This window comes from Cimex lectularius, unplaced genomic scaffold (genome assembly GCF_000648675.2).
Source record: "Cimex lectularius strain Harlan isolate CLEC.00 unplaced genomic scaffold, Clec_2.1 scaffold91, whole genome shotgun sequence".
Taxonomy (NCBI): domain Eukaryota; kingdom Metazoa; phylum Arthropoda; class Insecta; order Hemiptera; family Cimicidae; genus Cimex; species Cimex lectularius.
The window spans coordinates 551,603-572,024 of NW_019394227.1; the positions used below are offsets into that span (position 1 = coordinate 551,603).

At 35.1% G+C, this 20,422-nt stretch overlaps 1 protein-coding gene and 1 long non-coding RNA gene across 2 annotated transcripts in view; one reads left to right on the top strand and one right to left on the bottom strand.

Moving 5' to 3' along the window:
* LOC106674189 (exostosin-1) overlaps positions 1–20,422 on the bottom strand; it is a 300,933-nt gene that overhangs the window by 250,280 nt on the left and 30,231 nt on the right. The window lies entirely within an intron of this gene.
* LOC106674190 lies at positions 1,829–15,972 on the top strand. Its single transcript, XR_001341478.2, has 3 exons — positions 1,829–1,881; positions 1,992–2,062; positions 15,452–15,972. It is a non-coding gene; the product is annotated as an uncharacterized LOC106674190 (long non-coding RNA).

Sequence of the window (20,422 nt, forward strand, 5' to 3'; positions counted from 1 at the left end):
ATATACCCGGCGGAACGTAACGTCATTCCGAGTAAAAACTTTGCCTTTTCGCCCGAAGGAACGTTTGATTCAAATGACTGAATTTGCATCCCATGGAAATACGACTGAGCGAATACATACAGAGAATTGTTTTTAAAACGGAGCAATCAACTATTTCTGATCGGCTGAAGATAAAATCATAGAATAAGAAACTCAGTATATCAACAAACAACTTTAACGCTTTGTGTTGTCCGAGGAAGGGTGCTTCAGAATTGCCAGAATTAGAGTGAGCAGACACTAGACAGTGCGTTATAAGCTTGAAGAATGCGGCATTCTGTTTTATCTATGTAATAGTTAATATGCTAAGAAAGTTCAAGATATAACAGTTTACATCCTGACTTCTTTTACGATGTCCCTACAGTTCAGGAGTAGATCGACGGATATAAAGACTAAATTTCTCGCAATCCACGCTCCTCGCAAAGACAGAACGGACGAAGGAGTTCCACAATTTGTAGGGTAGTCATTGAAGTGGGACTGAGCGATCAGGATCAGGAAGGACAGACGCCAAAAGTTTTCGAAACTGTCGAGGGAAATTGCAGACACAAAAAGGTTTACGACGGACCCGAGATGGTTCACCGAACATCCCGGTCGATGAAACAAGGTTATGCTTCGATCTCGTTAAATTCACATACTGGAGAGTACAAGATGGATAGAAAGCACCGAAGGATGTGAACTTCGAAACACGAAGCCAGGAACATTATTACCTCTACCAACGATTGTGCTTATTTTACAGGGGTTCGCAACAGCAAAGGCCATACCAACTGCGGGGTTGTCAGCGTTTTTGAAAAAGATCCTATTTTTAAATATGTCAGGTTTGAGTGCAAGACCGCTGGATTCGAACCCAAGACCTTGATGAGTGCCTTGTCAACGCCTAACCGTTTGTCTTACTATGTGGTATTTTTTATTAGAAATCGAGGCCCAGGAATAAGCAGGAACTCTTCTAGGGCTAACAGTCTATGTTATCATGGTAGCGCCACTAATGATCTGTTCAAAAAGAACGCACTCTAACTCTGTGGCCCGTCGCAGGACCAATCGTTTGCAGGAATCAAAAGAACAGCTAGTCGGACTCTACAACCCTACCGCGGAGACGACTCGTCCTGACTCCAGGGTACAAGCATGGTCCCGGGGAAAGCGCCACTCTCCAGAGTTCCAAGGGTTTGAGGTAAACGAAACGAACGGCAGACTCCAGTTGAAGCTTGAAGAGAGTAGTACGTAAAGTAATTAATGTGCTAAACAAACCTTGTATAAGATTTAGCGGCTTAAATCCTATTTTCTTTTACGATGTTCTTACAAAAGGTACTTTGGTCAAAAACTCACTTTCTCCTGTGCACACATTTCTAATGTTGGATTCATGTTGGTATGGTATGGTGGAAGGGATGCCGGGAAGCGGGGCTTGTATTCCCCAGGCATGGATTCATGTTAATAGAAAAGTTAAGTTTTAATTTTACAAGCATTGTTAATCCGACAAGACTAATACTTCGCTTTCAACGTCAACGGCGATTGCACGTGACGGAACTGGCTGAAAGAGATTAGTCCATGTCATAGGATTTAAATCCTTCTGATCCAACCATAGTCACGAGCACAACATTTTTCTGACAGGAGACAACGTAGTTTAGGTTCTCATACACTTACAAAGAGATTCTTAGGTGACAACGTCATTTCCGCCAATGGAATTTATAAAAGTCGCTTTTTAAAAATTCTCAACGCATGCTCTTATCTTAAAAAAATAATTTAATAATAATGTGTTTTTACAAACGGGAAAATATAAATAAATCATCCGTGTGTTAAATATAAGCACTATAGCATGGCCAAAGTCCGTCTACGAGAGTCTAACACATTGTGGTGAGTACATTACAAAATTAGTAGCAAGCCAAGGCAAAACTTAATAGCTATGGAATGGGTTCGAATACTGGTTGGAATTTTATTTGATTGTATAACACTTTCTAATATAGGACACCCCCGGGGAGTCAGTCGTAATCATCTCCTGTCGGATTGTATGTCAAGACACCAAAGGGAAAAAACAGTAAGTGTAGTAACCTAACATCATTAAAACTAATTCGCAATAGTTTAACTTTTAAATTAAAAAATTAATCTTTTCACGTTTTCCCCAACTGAACGTCGGGGTTCAAAAGCTCATTCTTACCCAGTGGAAGCGTGAGTTTTAAATAAAGCCGGTTTTCAGCTTAAACGGCCCTTAAGCACGAAGAAGCTTATATTTGAAAAATAACAGGCAACTACGTCATCCAAACTCGATAAAGTGGCATTATCTTTTATTGAGTGTAAACCCGTTTGGTTTAACCCTTGTTCTCAGCTCGTATGCATAAAGCCTTCTAGTTTGGGAAAGGATAGGTTGAATCTTAACTAAGTTTGAAGTTCACCATGGTACATCAATTTCAAGTGGGTCGAAGAATCAAAGTCGTCTTTGGTTTAAGACAATTTTATTTTATTTGTAAGTTTTAATAATATGTATATTAAATTCACTACTTTCGTGGTCCCCTTGACCAAATAATATATTTCAATTAATTTAAAAATGGCAAAAAGAAGGGAATATTCAAAAAGGTAGGGGTGGGATCCGAGCGGATCGAGGTCACGATAGCTCAAGTGGTAGAGCAGCGGCGTATCTAGCCGAAGATCGTGGGTTCGAATCCCGCTCGTGACACTGACTTTTTTATCTCAACTAAAAACCTTAATTAATTGAAATATGTATATTTTTTATCTCTGAAATGATCCTATGAAATGGGTTTGGAATGAAAAAAAATTATTAACTTTAAAGAAGCCAAAATCGACATTTTTTAATTTCTCATCATCATTCGCAATTAATTTTTACTTAAAAAACAAACAATCAGTTCATCCATTAAAATAAATGGAAAGAATGACAAACTGTAAAAATAAATAATCTCATCTTTAACATGTGGTTATTTAGTTTTACAATTGGTAGTCAGGAGGGACAACCATAAATCAAACCTATTTCCAACCAATTTACAATACACTTTTACTCCTCATCAAGACAAGTGACGCCCTCTTGCATAACCTTAGTATACACTTCCTCATCCTCTCCCTCCCTTTTCATCCTTTTGAAGCAAAGTATCACACTTACAAATTCCCTGGACATGATCTAATCATCTCTACCATCCTTCGAAACCCTCACAAAAGGCCATAGTTTTCTGAACCACGATATATGATGCTAGCCTACCAACCTGAAGTATCTCTTATGGAACTATTCCTTCGTCATTCTCATTCCTAAAGCTCACAACCTCCCAACCACATACCCATCAGCCTTCTTCCGGCAATTTCAAATATCCTTGAATGACTCCATTTAAAGCACTTAATACCCATCCTAGATACTCATAAAATCATACCCTTTCTCCAATTCGGCTTATTTACTCATCATTCCAAGATCCAACAGAGTTGTCAACACTATCCTCTGTGGTCTAGGTTTTGCTTGGGTTCGTTCCCAGATGTTGCACATGCCTTTTGATAGGCCTAGTTTATACTTTATACAAGACTGGAACCACTTTGGACTTCTTGTATCATCCAGCGCATCTAAATCTTCCAATCAAGTCCTCAGACACATTGTCAAAGCTCCTTAATACGCCACTATCCCCTCAATCAAATACATCAACATTCCTTTTGTCAACGAAACCGTTACCGATTCCAAAAATTTCACACCAACCGCTCGATCCATCCCTCGAGCTCTTTCTACACATTTCCATCCCGAGAAGAGCCACGTCCCCTTAATCGACGATGACCTAGAGACCTCCTTCCCCATTAATCCCTAACAGTGAGTACCAGCATCATTTTTCATGGCATGTGTCCTTCGGGTGAACGAGCGCTGGAATTATTGTCGGGGCTGTGAGCGTTTGAGAAAAACCTTTCATTGCCACATTTATAATATGTACAGGGTACAAATAAAATAACGAATAAAAAATATTAATAATTTTTGTCCTTTCTTTCTTTTCTTTAAATGAAAGAAGTTGTAGTAATTTTTTTATACACAAAACCAAATATTGTTCAGTAATGTGTGGTGATTAGTGACCGTTAATCGATAATTATTCAGAAATCGTGAGATGCGGTCTGGTGTGATGTAGGTTTCAGAAAAACATTTTCTTTATCGTGCCAACGTTTCGACCTTTATTGAGATCATCTTCAGGGCTCAAAGCGTTTGTCTTCTGTGTAATTGTGCCATTCTTGCGTGTCGTGTTGAGAGTGGCACTTTGAGCCCTGAAGATGATCTCAATAAAGATCGAAACGATAAAGAAAATGTTTTTCTGAAACCCTACATCACACCAGACCGCATCTCACGATTTCTGAATAATAAACGTTCATTAATTAATTATTATTAGAATACATTATTCTAGCAATTAAGGTATACGATGTTATAGCGCAGGAATCTGTGTCCCATGGTTACATCTAAGGAAATGATGTTTTGTAAATAACTTCCTTTATTTGAAAAAATTGTCAATATTAATTTTTTCAAAATATTTTATATTAATGAAATTCTTCTTCTGAGCAAAGCAGATTAATACTTTTTGGCAAACAAAACCAGAGACAATTTAAATGGAAAAAATCTCCAAGAACGGTGAAAATTGATATTTCCCTTAATGAACGCATTAAGGTTATTAAAGAGCAAGTTGAGCCTATGTAAGCATGCCTTAGCTCTTGGACCACTTTTATTAAAAGCTTCCTTATTGCCAGACCATTTACTCTTGAGAACTTGAGCTAATGACACGAAAGTAGCTATTGCTATTATCATGCGCGGATATTTTACGATTCGCTAAACTTTTAAGCGTCTATTAATTCAAATTTTCAAATGGGTTCATTTCTTCGTCTTTTAAGAAGCGCAAACAACGAAGTTGTTTAACAAAAACTTTACAAAATTCAATTTGATCCTATTCAATTTATATGTTTCCCAAACGATAAATAAATAAAATGAAATTACTCTTATAGGGGAAAAATCACAGAAAATTAATGTAAAGCTAGAAGTTCGTGAAGTGTTCAACTTAATATCAGGGAGTGAATAGCTATTTTTAGTTACGGTTTACATAAAAAATCACTATGAAAACACCTGGAATAAATAAAAACGAAACTTTCAAAAAAATATATGGACTGAGCACATTTTTACTATTTTTCAAACTGCTGACAATATCTTTATATATATTTACACTTATATATATTTATATCTTTATATATATTTATCATATATATTTACACTTACATTTACTCACATTTAAATGACGGGTGAATTTCTTTCTATGTTGTCTATATTTATTTATTGTTTAAACATTTCTTATTGTTATCGTGATGTCCTGTTGCTATTTTCTTTGCTACTTTAATTAACTTAACATTAATTTTAAGGCTGTATGCGAATAAACAGGTTATCATTTTCAATAAAATGATATTACGCTATTACCCAGTTCTACAACTACCATAACTACTGAATGAACTGGTCTTGTACAATCCTGTGTTGTATGATCGTAATTTTAATTTTTATCTACTTGAAACCGTAAGTTTAGGGCGGACATTTCGTTATTTATTTTAATGAGCTGATGCTTTATATTTTGACATTCTCTATTCTAGTGTAATAAGTAAAAGCCTTCCCTATGCTGACGATGTAGTCATTTTGGCCACCTCTCCATTCACCTTACAGAGAAACGTTGACGCTTTAAAAAATTAATGCTCTCATTGGGACCTGATAGTAAATTTTAAGCAAAATCTTGTTTTTTCGTACCATTCTGTGACATAGGGGTTTTGACATCTTTGAGTACCTAAGACAAAAGGACAAAATGAAGGAGGAAACAGTGGAATTCACTCATTGGACATAAACAATCCAAGAGCCTCCTAGCAAATTTTAAAAGGAATGATACGACAGAATGCATCAAAGGAAGTTGTAAAAAACTTCGAATTGTAACAAGATTCTTAACGGACACTGATGAATGAATGGGCTTTGAAGAAGATTAATCCAACACGGCAGATCCTGAAAATGTAAACGAACACATCTACTTACAAACGGAGGCACCCGCCATTTTTTATTCACCAGCAGGAGGAAGTGTTTCGGGATGTAAAACATAACCGTAAAAGAAATTCTACCACTGAAACCTGGCCTAATCATCACATAATCAAATTCCTTTATGTAAAGACTCATCTAATATAAGTAAAAAACTGGTATACAATACCTCTTAAGCAATGTAGTATATTGCAAACTCCGAACAGCATATCTACATCTAGTTTTTCGTAGGGGGGAGGAGGATGAAGGGAACGGAGCAAAGATTTTTTATGGTAGACGTGAGTATAAGTATCTGAGGGTGCTCTTCACGCCCAAACTCTCTCTAACCTATCACCTCAGAAAGGCAATTTATAGGGCAATTGCAATCAATTCGATCTAGTCCAACCTTCTCAAACTCTTCTATTCCACCTCATATTAATTTCAAGTAGTGTATCGCCTGATGGTATGATATGCTTCCAAAATTTGGGGTATCAGCGATTCTATCTAGTCAAATCTTTTCAGCGTTTTTTAATTCGTAAATTATTTCATGTACTGAATTGTATGCCTAATTACAACGAGTACTTAGACAAATCAAATGACCATTTGTGAGATTTCGTCTGAGATCTATGGGTGATAAACCTATTATTGATTAATTACCTATCATCTTTCAAGTTTCTTGATGAAATAGGACTCACCGGTGTGCTATATGCACAGAACGGGGAATACGATAGCTCTTAAAGGGCTCAGAATATCACACCCCGACTAATTCATACACTTTTACATCTATCTTCCTGGTGTGTGTCGTAATTCAGAGGCGTTTCGGCATTTCGCAATCTTCAGTGTGACTCAACAGATATCACCCAAAACAGTGAAGATGACGAAATGCCGAGGATAGGCAGTGCAGTATGATAGGTAACTATTAAACAACAGACCTTTTATCCGTTTACACCACGCCGGACACACACACACACACACACACTGCCTGACTACCGACTTCCAAAAATTACGGCGGTTGAAATTTCACTAGCCCATTATTTTAATATTAACTGTATTAATGAAAAAGAGTTCTACAAATTTTCAGATTTTGGAACCTGCATTCGTTCTAGATATTTTGAACGTTGTACCGAATTGGCTCTTAGGTTCAACACAGATTCCAGCTTTACAAAGAACTTGATCATTCAAAGTCATATTTTGTCTTGGTCAATAATAACCAAAAGTTGTCTATATCAATTTAAGTTGTTTCTCCAAAATTTGGTGCAAACTTATCTATCTTAATTACTCCACATTGAGCATGTTTGATCACAAAACTTAATTTCCCGGATTATTCAGACCTGGTTAATTTTGGGAAGGTTCACTGCTCATGGAGCAATTTAATTTTATATTTAGAACCGCCAATAGCTAATTTGTTGAAGTCGTGAGGAGCAGTCAAGAATGAGGTAGTTTAGAAAACCCCTATTTTTATTTGATTTTATTATTTACTTTTTTGCTGACGTTTCGACCTTTATTCGGGTCATCTTCAGGGCCTGGGTAAATTACAAAACCTATGGTGATTGGAAAATTGTATCTTAAATTGTATTTTTTCCAATCAACATAGATTAAAATTAAATTGCTCCATGAGCAGTGTACCTTCCCAAAATTAACCAGGTCTGAATAATCCGGGACAAAAAAAAGGTTTTTTCTAAAATGTCTCGTTTTTGACCCCTCCTCATGACTTCAACAAATTATGAAACAACCGGTCACTAAGAAACACACACCGCTAATAGATTTAATATAATTCTTTTACTTAATTTTTTATTATTCAATCTAGTAATCAATGCTGTATAAGAAATGTTTTTGTTTTAATTTGTATTATACTTCCTTAAGAAAATGGATTTCATTTTTGTAAAATAAAGTGTGTGTTTTTTTCATTCGTTCATTGATTCACGATTAGTTTAAAAACAGTTCTAATTATTTCATCATATTTGGGATACAAAGCGAATTTATCTAACAAAAACTTGACGAAGAAAATTAGTGTTTTATTTTTAAATGGATTGACGCATCGACTCGAGATAATTACTATGCCTCTGCACTCTCAATTGCTAAAATTTAAAATTTCTCATACACTCCGCTATTTATTGGCTTGTCGCGGTAACCAATAAAAACCGGCAACAAAAATCCACAAGCGAAGAGACAAGAGTGGCCGATCCCAATGGCAAACTTGCCGATTGGTTCAAACCCAAACCCGAACTTCCTGCGCAAATCTCCAGAACAAACTCACTCCTCGCCAACTTCAATTAATCCCAAGTAGGGTCAAACAGCTCTCCTACATATATCATCACTGGCAAACAGACAGGAACGTTGAACGTTGAAAACGTAAAGGGGGTGATGTGATTTTTACGTTTGTACAAAAATGTTAACTAATTTGTTCGTACCTCGTAACTAATTTAATTGTTCATTATACAATGATGATGATGATGTACATTAAAACGAATTCTATAGAAAGTTTTCTTGAGTTTCGAAATTCCAAAAGTATGAGCGTTGATTACGTGCAAGAAATAAAACAAGCCAAATTGTCTTTACACTCTCCTAAGTCATAATTATCTAAAATTATCTAAAATGATGGAACCCGACGAGCGTAAACATAAAACGCTCAAAGCATCAGTAAACAAGCTACAACATACGCTTTGAAGATAAGGAGACTATCGGTCAAATAAACGTGGAAAAACTCTCACTCTCTGGAAAAATATTTGTTCCGGCTTCGAGTACTTCCAATTGTTAAAATCCCCAGGGAAAATGGAATGTTCCTTTTCCTTAGATAATAAAAATATAAAGAATTACTTCCATTTAACCGAGAAGACACAAATGTAGTCGCCAATGAACGGTATGTCCTCAAATGCATTGTTCGCGCCAATTTTTAAAAATGGGTATGAAGACATTAAAAATTAAATATACTACCTAACCAACTGGACTAAGCCTAAATTTTTATATGTAATTAATGAATTAAACTGCACAAAAATGAGTAGGGGAATTTATTCTTATTCTATTAATTTTAATTAAATTAACCATGTTTTCTTATATTTTGACCTCAACAGTTAATCTCTATGACCTAGATGACCTATTATCCCACCTTCAAGAAGGAAGAATCATAAGATTAAATTAACCGATCTATTCAAGACAAAGGAAAATAGAAAATACAAACCAAAAACAAACAAAAAATTGTAATTTTTGTAAAAAAAATTAATCCTCATTTTTAATAACGGATTTACAGAAGAATAAGAATAAATTACAAATATCTCTATTCATTTTTGCGCAGTTTAGAAAATACCGCTGTAGTCTCGTAGTATTCTAAATTTACAAAATAAATACAAGCGTTATCCTGTCCATTAGCTACTTTCTAATCTGCCTTTTTATCAATCAAAATCCTGACCAAGTTAAAAAGTAAAACATATCAAGAAAACAGATGCCGATTCTGCCGACAGGAAGCGGAAACAGCTGAGCACGTTCTGTTCACGTTAGGCTTTAGCCTGTAAACTCATGGGAAAATCGTTTCTTCTTCTGAAGGATGTGGCGTGTTGAACGTATGTGCATTGGGAACACACCATAAAAAATAAAAACTCCAATAATCTTCTAAAATATAACATGCGCCAAGAGGTGGCCAGTCGAGTACTTCAAAATAATCATTAACTATTTTTGACGAGTCATGAAACAATAAGAAAAAATAGGTCAGATAAACGGTTAAATATTAGCTAACAGAATTCCGAAGTCATTGACAATCTTGTAATACATAAAGAAAACATATTTTCAAAATGATTTTGGATTGGATTGTATTGGGTTTATATAAGCTCAAATCCGCACGCGCAAGATGTGACGAGTTGAGCACTTCTCTTAGTCCAACGGCAACCCCTGCTTTTGTAATTTACAATAAATTACCAACAGACTTCGAAAATTGGGCTCCTGGTGATGTCAATAGCTAGGTCAATTCAGTACCCAACGCGTATAATTCTTATATCCAAACCCACTCATACCCTCATTCATTCTTAAAAGCATTCTTTCCAAATTACATTCCATTCATTCAATTGGTGGTAGAGTAATCGATATTCCTACATCGCCCATTATATCGAATATGTAACTCGGGGGGTCGAAGGAATACCAATGCCATAGGCCCTCTCACGCTAATAAATACATGACTCTCAACTGGAGCTAGGAGCACAAAACTATATGAAATAATCCAAGAATCGAAGCAGGGAAATCAGATACTCGCTGCGTGTTCAAGCACTATTCTTTATGGCATTACTACGCGCTCTCTATATAGATCCAACGAATTGTACCATTCAATTAGATGGGACACATTGAGCAACCTTTCTTTGCATGCCAGACAAATATGCGGGCTTGGGCCGAAAAGTAAGTGAACGTGGGTCAATCTCGGCCTATCCTTTAAAGGGTGAGGATGACCATTCTTCTACGAGTCAGATCCTCCGAAGGCCACCCATCGATAGTGCTCTTTCTACGCGGGATTTTTGGGTACTCAATTAATGATGATTTATAAAAATGTGAGTCAATTACTTCAAGAAATCATATTCTTTTCAGTTTAAAAGTCATACACGTGAGATATGTGTTGTACGCCATGAAAATACTACACTCTAGATAGCTTATGAAATCTCAAAAAAAAGTTACTAATGAAAAGTTAACTTTTTTTACGTGTTTATAATTTTTGGTAATGAAGAATATCGGAAATGGGGAAAAACTATGCAAAACATAAACAGCTTGTAAATTTTGTCTGCTGATAAAATAAACTGCTGTCAAACTTGATCATAACTGATCACCATGCGTGGTGATCAATTTCCATAAACTTTCAAAACACCCTAATATGTTTAACAAGTGCGTAAATTTTGAAGTGCACTACAGAAATTCAATACTTCACCGGACTTATTTTTTATAAATTATTAATAATCATAAAAAAGTGAGAAATAAAAAATATTATTTTGTGTTGTAAAACTGTACGCACTGATGAGGTATTAAAAAAAACATCATCCTGTGATTTGTTATGTTGCAAATAAGCAAGTTAACCTTTTTTTAATATTAATTTGAAATTAAATATCAAAAATAAACTGACTCCTCTGCATGGAGAATCATTTTAATTAATAAATAATTTAAGTGAAACAGGAAAGAAAATGTATTTAAGTTAATATTGAAAACGAACAAAGAATGACCGAGGTAAATAATTATTTAAATTATACCACGAATTTAAAAAAAGCAACGAAAATTAGCAGAACCGCTGGGCCCCTCGACCGACAAACTATTGGGTTGTCCGGAAAATAATGCAGGATTTTGGTATTAAACAAAAAAAAAGAAACTAGTTACTTTAAAGCAATGTTCTTTAATCAAAATAANTAATCCTGTAAACGTAAACAGAATATTTTATATAGATTTTTTTTAATGAAAACTTAAAATCCTGCATTATTTTCCGGACAACCCAATAGTTGAAAAAAATCCGTCGATCAAATCGACAAAGAAGGAAATGGGAAAAAGAAAAAACTACATTGGCACACCTGCGGATAGGCCACAATAGGCAGACCCATGGTCAGGATGGGCATCTCCTCGCCAAAGAAAGACGACGAAGATGACTACAAAGCACATATTGTTACAATGCGAGGAAGTCACAAAAATATGGTGTGGCCTCCTGCCTGCAGATTTTAAACTTCTAAGGCATAGTGATTAGAATAAGAAAATGATCGATACCTGAAAGAGATAGACATATATAGTCGCATAGCTCTTTCATACGTACATTGAAATAAAATCCCTAATTTGAGAGAAATGTACTTAGTAGAGTGGTTAAGTCTGTATGGAATATCGAGTACCCACAGATTAGACCACCAGTTAGGTTAATTTAATGAACGCGTCTATTTTTCTGAGTGTGAATGCACTTATGAAATGAATGCATTCATTTCCGTGAATGAAGCGAAAAGTCAAACCGGAAGCTTAGGCTGTAAATATTTTTAAGTATAGATGGAAGAGGTAGAGGGAGGTTCAGCAGTATGTCGAGAACGATTGGGACCACAAAATTAATCCTTTTTAAAAAGATAGTTCCTACTCACAGTAAGTTGTTTTGCAACGATCCGGATTTCGATCCTTTTAGCTCATCATCAGGTTGAAGGACTTCTACANATAAATGCATTAATAATATAACAGATTTTGATCTACCTCCCATTTTAAATATGTACATAAATAATATCAAACATACAAATAATTAAACTAATTATTTTAATTGTTATGATTTTTATAGTAATTTAATAATATTAAGTATTTACTAGTATAATATTTATTTGTGTTATAATTTCCGCGTTTCGCACGTTCAAATTGAGGCGCCATTAAAAAAATCAGCTGCTAATTGGAACGTCGCGTTGGCGGAGGTATCAGTGGGTTCACTTTGGCAATTCATGTCCAGAGACGTGGTTGTAGAAGTCCTTCAACCTGATGATGAGCTAAAAGGATCGAAATCCGGATCGTTGCAAAACAACTTACTGTGAGTAGGAACTATCTTTTTAAAAAGGATTGAACACCACACTCACTCCATCATTTATAATTTCTATCACAAAATTAAGGTTAAATTAGGTTATATAATCTTTTAAATACCACAAATGTGTATTTTATTGACTTACGATATTTTAAACACGTGTGAAACGATTAAACATAAAAATTATATGGGCAATAAAACAAATGCGAGATAGACAAAACGTGAGGAGTCAGCAATAGGGCTAACTGTTAGCCGGCCGAAAAAAAAATATTAGCAAATATTAGAGCTTTAAAGCAAATAAGCTTATGAGGCGCTCCAGATAGGAAGCACTTGATCGATTGAATTCTTCATCGTCAACCTAAAAAAAGTGCTTTTACACGACGGGTTATTCCGCAAATAAAATCAGATACCAATTTATAAGGAATAAAAACTGTTTTAGGTGTAGACAAGAAAATTGCTAAACAAGCTTTTTTTTAAATTTGTTTATTACTTTAAAAAAATCTAGTATGCAAGTCATTAGTCATCTAAGTCTTGAATCTTTATTTATCATACCATTTCCTAATAACAAAATTAAAAAACCAAATATGGAATAAAGTAGAAAATATTAACGTAACAAATGGATTTGAACCGATAAACCAGATTTTATTGACATGGCCACATTCCAGGAAGTAGCTGGGGTTTTCTTTGCCAGTTGATTTGCCACCCCTAAAAAATTCACAGCGTTAGTTAAATATTGCTGTTATTGTGGGAAGATTTCTTAGAAGTAACCTTTGAATCAAACATGTTTAATTTCTGGGGCTTGTGTTTAAAACAAAAATGATCCATCAATTCACTCATAATAGCGGAAAACGATGTAACGAAAAAGAATTTTCGATAGGAAAAAATTGACGTGAAAAGTTTCAATGGTTAAAAATACACATCAAAATCGATAATGATGAAAATCACTAATCATATATAATTGTGTCAAGAAGATATAATTGTGACGAATGACCGACAATTGTATGCATGTACGTGCAGATTAGAGGTTATAAAAATCAGTAACTAGCAACTATTAAGCTATTTTTCCTAAAGCCTGGTGTTATTCAAACTCGAATCATGACATTGACTAGGTCACGTGATGGCAAATAATTATACTCAAGGTAAAAACAAACAAACGAGACAATGATGAAGTGTCCGTAACGCTTAGAATTCCTTCCAAATGCGACATCCGTTCCAGCAGAAAGCTGATTATTAGCATAAATGAAACATTCAAAAGGAAATGGACGTATGCAACTTTCCAGGCAATTTCAACGATTAACAATTCATTCTTACATTTTAATGTTGTTTATGATTCTTGTTGAAATGCTGAACGATTTATGGGCGACTGGGACAATAGAATGACAGCCTGAACAAAAGGTCGTTTATTTTCCGATTTTGCTTGTCTTGTGTCTCAGCCTCGTAAGTTCATCAAGCCATCCAAGCATAGCAAGCAACGTGCGGACGTCATTCCCAAAGATGTCTTATAGGTCCAGCATAGTCAATAACAACGACATGGAGTACTAGGTAATAACTGCAGTCATAATTTACTTACATCCTACTTAACTTATTACTGGTTTGAAAAGCTCAGCGAAAAATATTAAGTATTCTGGGTTGAGTGTGCGACGTCTGGAAGTAAAAGTAAGTTATTAGCGAGAATGGAGTGTGGAACCTCGCCCCGAGGAATATCGAGTACTCTGGGGGGAGTGAATGTCATTTATTAGCGTAATAGTAAGGATGTTGTTAAACCCACCCCGGGGAATACCAAGTCCTCTGGGGAGTGAATGTGACCACACTTCTGTTTGTATAGCGAGATGTTTAGTGTCCATTGTGTTATTGACAACTTGAGGTAAAAATGAAAGGCTATCATTTTAGGAGATCGACTTAGTTTTCATAAAAAAGAAAAGACAGTACCAGATCGAGACGGTCAAATGGCTGCAGGTTGAAAACCACGCGAGAGAACCAGAAAAAAGAAGTAAAAACCCTCAGCGGGCTGACGATGATCTTACTTGTTCGTCGGCCACTAAACTTTTAACATTATTTTTATGAAAAGCTGTATAAACAATCACACACACTATAAAGCCAATCAAAGGAGTCGAGTCCCAAGTCTTTGAAGTAGGAGCATTTAACAATACACGGAAAGACCACCTAGAACCACCTCGAGCAATAACGAGTCTTTACGTTTCCTCGGTGGAGGTATGACAACGTCAAACCATGCTTGCCAAGCCACACATCGGAGGAACAAGGCTTGGAACAATCTCCGAGCAAGACGAGAAAAAATCATAAACTCAACTATCTATGTATTAGTATTATGAAATTTATATGCAAAATTTAACTTAAATGAATCAATCAATAAATCATTCATAAAATAATAACTGATTATTTGGTTTTTGAGATATTATTTTAATTGTATCGTGTATTTTAAAGAATTGTTTGTAAAAACGTACAATTCTGATCTTCCAGATGAAAAGATTAATGTGTATAACGTGAATTAATTTACGTTAGTTGTTTGCTCATTCATCAGCTTAGCCTGATTAATTTTCTCTGATTAATGAAACAATACATGAAATTAATCTGGATAATCTATTAATGTAACCCGTGCATAATTTTTAAGGATTAACATAGTTAATTAATAAAACCTCAAATATCTTTGGCCAAAATAAATAGATATAAACGACCAACTTAAGTCCAAATATACTACAATTAATTATTTAATTAGTTATCAACTTTAATCTCTTCTCATCATTAAAACGATTAATTAATTTAACAATAGATAAATAAAACTACTAAACTTGCAAAGTCATAAACAGTATTCTTAAAATAAGTGCTAATGGTGATTTTCATTTTTAAAGTATTGTTTGAATAATAATATATCCCTTACTATGTATTTATTCTGTCTTGTATGTATGTATTATTTATAGCCGACGAACATCAGACTGGCCCTAAGAGCTTTAAACGAAAATCTGTTTTCTTTCGAGCATTTGTCACTTTCTCATATTTTGACTCCTGTTTTCTTAACTTGCTAACGTCCCGAAAGTTTCTCTGGTTGTCAAATTAATGATTAAGAAAACAAGAAAATACAAACGTATAATACCAAGTTTTTCACGCTTCCTACCTCCCCCTGAAAAACCTCGAGCCCCGCACCCCGGCTGAAATACCCGGACAGCGCCTAGAAGAAACCCAGGCAATGCCACGGTGAAGAGCAGGCAGAAAACGCCCAGGCAGCCGCAAGCCCACGTCTAGGTGATGGACATTCCCATGATGCCCATATCAGTCATCTCCCAAAACAAGACAAGTAGGTCACAGTAACTTCATATTCTTCGGAGCCGGATTAAACTTTCCATTCACGCTAATAAATTACTTTCACTCTCCAGACAATCTTTTCGCCTTCTTTTGTGATACATATAAAAAAAATGTGATATGTAATTTTGAAACAACTCTACTTTCCACGAAATCATACTGGAGTTTAACTCCTTATAACTAAAGGTCTTTGTAAATACATAAGAACCAAAAATATATAATAAAACGTATGGTTTTTGTTTTTTGGTCTCACTTACAATAATATTAAAACACCACTGATACCGATTTGGATATATGAACTACGGGGCACCACTAAACATTCTAACATTCAAAGAAAACACAACATCCAATTCAAAGTCCTACGATCCATACTACCTTTCATAATGACCTCCTAATACCCTTAATTAAAACCCTAACCATGTCCAACATGACTCATCCCTAGAACCCAGTAAGAAGACTGAAACGGAAACCTCCTTACGAGAGATACATAACTACCTATTAAGAAATCTGGGAGAGCAATAATGGCTGGTGGCACCCCTCAGGATATACGCAATGATAAATAATATTTATTTGTTTATTTTTGTATTTATTTATTTTTTACGAGGGTTCGCAACAGCAGAGGTCATATCAACCCTTAGGTTGCCAGTGTTTTTGAAAAAAAAAAGCCCATTTGGTAATTATGTATCCAGCGGCCCTGAGTTCGAACCCGAGACCTTTACCTTACAGAGATGAGCGCCGTGTCAACGACTAAACCATTGCGGCCTATGAATAATATTGTCTCATTACATGATCTATTACATTTAGTGGTCTGATTGACCAAATTACTTCTTTCAATTAATTATTCTTTGAATGTAAGGTCTTGGTTGAAATGAAAAAGTTAGTGTCACGAGCGGCATTAGAACCCACGATCCTCGATTCAATACACCGCTGCTCTAACCGCTTGATCTATCGTGACTTTGATCCACTCGGACACCAACTCCCCATCTCAAAAAGGGCTTGAAAAATGGGAAAAAGGAGAAATGCGAAAGGTTGTAGGTTGAGATTAGGAGTTGGGGTCCTAGTGGATCGAAGTCACGGTAGCTCAAGTGGTTAGAGCAGCGGCGTATTGAGCCGAAGATCGCCGGTTCGAATCCCGCTTGTGACACTAACTTTTTCATTTCAACCAAGACCTTACATATAAAGAATCATTACATAACGTTTATAATTTGTACATATGGTAATAAATATAAAAAATATGTTTTGTTAAATTTGTACACATGGCATATTGATTTTCTATAATAAACTAAAGACAATTTCAGTTGAATTTTGTCAAGCTCTGCTGTTTTAACCGTTATTTATCAGACATTTTCGCAAACGATCCAATTAGTGTAAATAACGAGGTCGGTATATATTTTTTTCAATAATTATTAACCAATGCTGTGCATAAAACGTCTCTTAATCTTATTTCTTAACATTCAGCCGGATGAGAAATTTCCTTTCGGAATTGTTTAAAAAAGAATTTCGAACGACTGAAGAAAAGAAATACACGGTCTGAGTTAATTATTCCAAAGAAAATTAGCTTCATTATTACACACAAAAAATACAGATATTTCTTTCAAGTTGGTACAAACGAATTCAGAGGGGAAATGAGAAAAATACTAAAGTACTTTAGCACCAACAGAGTCGTGACTGGAAAGGAAGTTTAAAAGCTAAAATTGAGAAGTTTATTTTAGGAAATAAATGACCTAAGGGCCTTAAAAAGGAATATTTAACACTATTACCTCAAAAGAAGATTACGTGTGACTTTTAATCATTTTTATAATAAAATTGTTATTCGTTCTTAAATAATAGTCGTAATGACGACTGCACCGTACGATCTTTGAGAGACACTTTGTTAAAAAAATAAATAAGCCCAGCAAAAAGTTGGAAGCAGTTAAAGGTAAGAGAGTAATGGTTGTGAAATTTTAATTCCCCTAAATGAGAAGTACTTTTCCTCCTGGTTTTCAAGCCGAAACCCCATCGATATAATTACAGTCATATAATGTAATACTATATAATAATTAAAACAATTGTTTAATTAAACGTTTATTTAAACGGTCGTAGAAACCTTAATATTTGTAAAAGAGACTATTGCTAAAGATAATATTTCTAGCGTTTAGATTTACAATTGAAAAACGAATTTTTTTCTCACCTTTCAGATAAGATATAAGATAAAATATGATCACTAAAACTAGAAGAAAAAACAAACCCAACTAAATATATAATTTGCTTGTTTAATACCCAGCAAAGAATGTAATTATTCCTGAATTATTTTTTGAAAAAAATAAGGAATTCCCAAAAAATATTTAAGATGAAGCATGTGATTTTAAAAAATTTAGTATTTTTGTGGTGGTCCTATTCAAATAAATGAATTCTCTCCATTTTCCAAGTTATTGACAATTTGGTTTGTTCATCTTTTCTAAAATCAATTAATTTTAAGGCAGACAGTCGTGGAACTCGTTTACCCCGGGTAAATAATAAATTTCCCGATTTAACTATCCGACTGGGGCTTCCAACATCGCTAATATCCGAGTTTCTCGCGTTGCTTTTAAACAAGAATAGTGGTTGCGAAAGTTAAGAACAAAGCATGAGTTCTGAGCTGGATCGTGCAAGTTACTTAAGACGACGCTCCAAGTTACTTGTAACTTGTGGCTCCGCTCCCCCATCATTCTTCACACTTTCCTCACTTTTCCCAAAGCCATGTAACCCTAAGTTTAATTGAACATTTTAGTTGAACTTCATAAAAAAAAGCTTGTATAGTACATTTGATATTAAAAAGGCACAATTGAAACGTTTATGACAACGCTTAAAGAAAGGTGGGTTGGCGTAGTACGTGTTCTGATCCTGATGTGACATCAATATAAGAAACTGTTGATTTATATTTTTCTATCCATAAAAATTAAATTTGATTTATTACATTGAAGACAGTTTCATCCTAATCACATATACTTGTTTCTCCGCCATTGTTCACATGTTCTCTCTACTGAAGTTCCACTAGCATTGTTTCTCTTATTGGGTCTTCACGCGCGGATTTGACTTACTTATACGAGTTTCAGTATTGCGCCATCTTCAGTGGCCTGAAGACGTTTGCGTAGTCCAACAAACCCGCGATTGAAGACGGGCCCAATAAGTGACCCATGCCAGTACAGCATGGATTTTTTTCCAACAGCACACTGCTGAGTTCATTTTTTAAATTTAAAACTTAACAATAGTTGAATCTATCTTTCAATTAATTAATCTTTATTTAAGGTTATTGGTTGACATGAAAAAGCCAGTGCAACGAACGGGATTCGAACCCGCAACCTTCTCAGTAAGCCGCTGCTCTAACCACTTGAGATATCGTGAATTTGATCCGCTCGGACACTAACTCCCAATTTTAAACCTATCTTCCGAATTTTCCCTCCTTTTTGTCATTTTTCATACCTTAAATAATGATTAATTAATTGAAAGAAGTTATTTGGTCAAACGGACCACGAAACATAACGGGTTGAATACTTTATTGAACCGGCATTGGGTCATTAATTGCGTAGTTTCACTTGTAGGTTTGTATAACTACTCAAATTGTTTTCGGCATTGCGCCATCTTCAGTGAACCGAAGCCGTTTGAGTAGTTCGACAAAAAAGCGAGTGAAGGCATACAAGTGTTGCTGGTTCAGTATGAGTCCACCAACCCTCAGACCAATATCCAGCATCATAACAATCAATTTTATTTGTCTTTATTTCTTTTCCACAACTGATCGCGGCAGTGTCAATGAAAAATTTCTAATTGTTCCCAGAATATTTCCATAATTAAAATTATCCGTCACCGGTTCACCGCTAGGGGCAATTTCATGGAAAAGACATCGGCTATCGATTTATCAGAACGAAGCTTCACGGGGTCTTCTTTTCCGATTTGATTTGTTCGCTCTTTTTTTTCTATTTCAACATGTTAAGGGAAAGAGCTGAAGTTTGTAGTAAAATTGAAAAGAATCTGGTACAATTAAGCAACTCTTTACAACATTGGGTAAAACTGCACAAAATGGTCAGACCTAACAAAGAAACCCCACGTATATATATATATATANATATATAATTTTCATAAATATAACTACATAGTTAGGCCATTTCAAATTTTTTTATGAGAAAAAATAGAACACATTCAGCTCTCTTATCAATGAGATTAGATAAAAGAATAATCACCTTTCTTGTCCTTTTTTAGTTCACTAATATTAAATAGCAATGATTTCGAAACCTTAGAGGTTTAAATGCACGTCATAAAAAAATCTTAAACTGTTATCTGGAAATAAACTAGACCAATTAGTTATATCAACAAAACGCTTCAAATGAGATTCGTTGAGTGAACAAAAGATTCGGCCATGGACGATAATTCCACCAATCGTAGAAATATGCCATTTCTACGCTCTTCCATGACACAAATTCATATCGTTAATCGAAACGGTCAAGACAGATTGTGATTGACAAACGGGGAATTGTAACGATCAAATGAGCTAAATCAATAGGACTGCCTATTTTCGCTTTATGCATCAACGACAAGTAGATTGCGAAACTGAATAACTACGAACGATCAGAATGAAC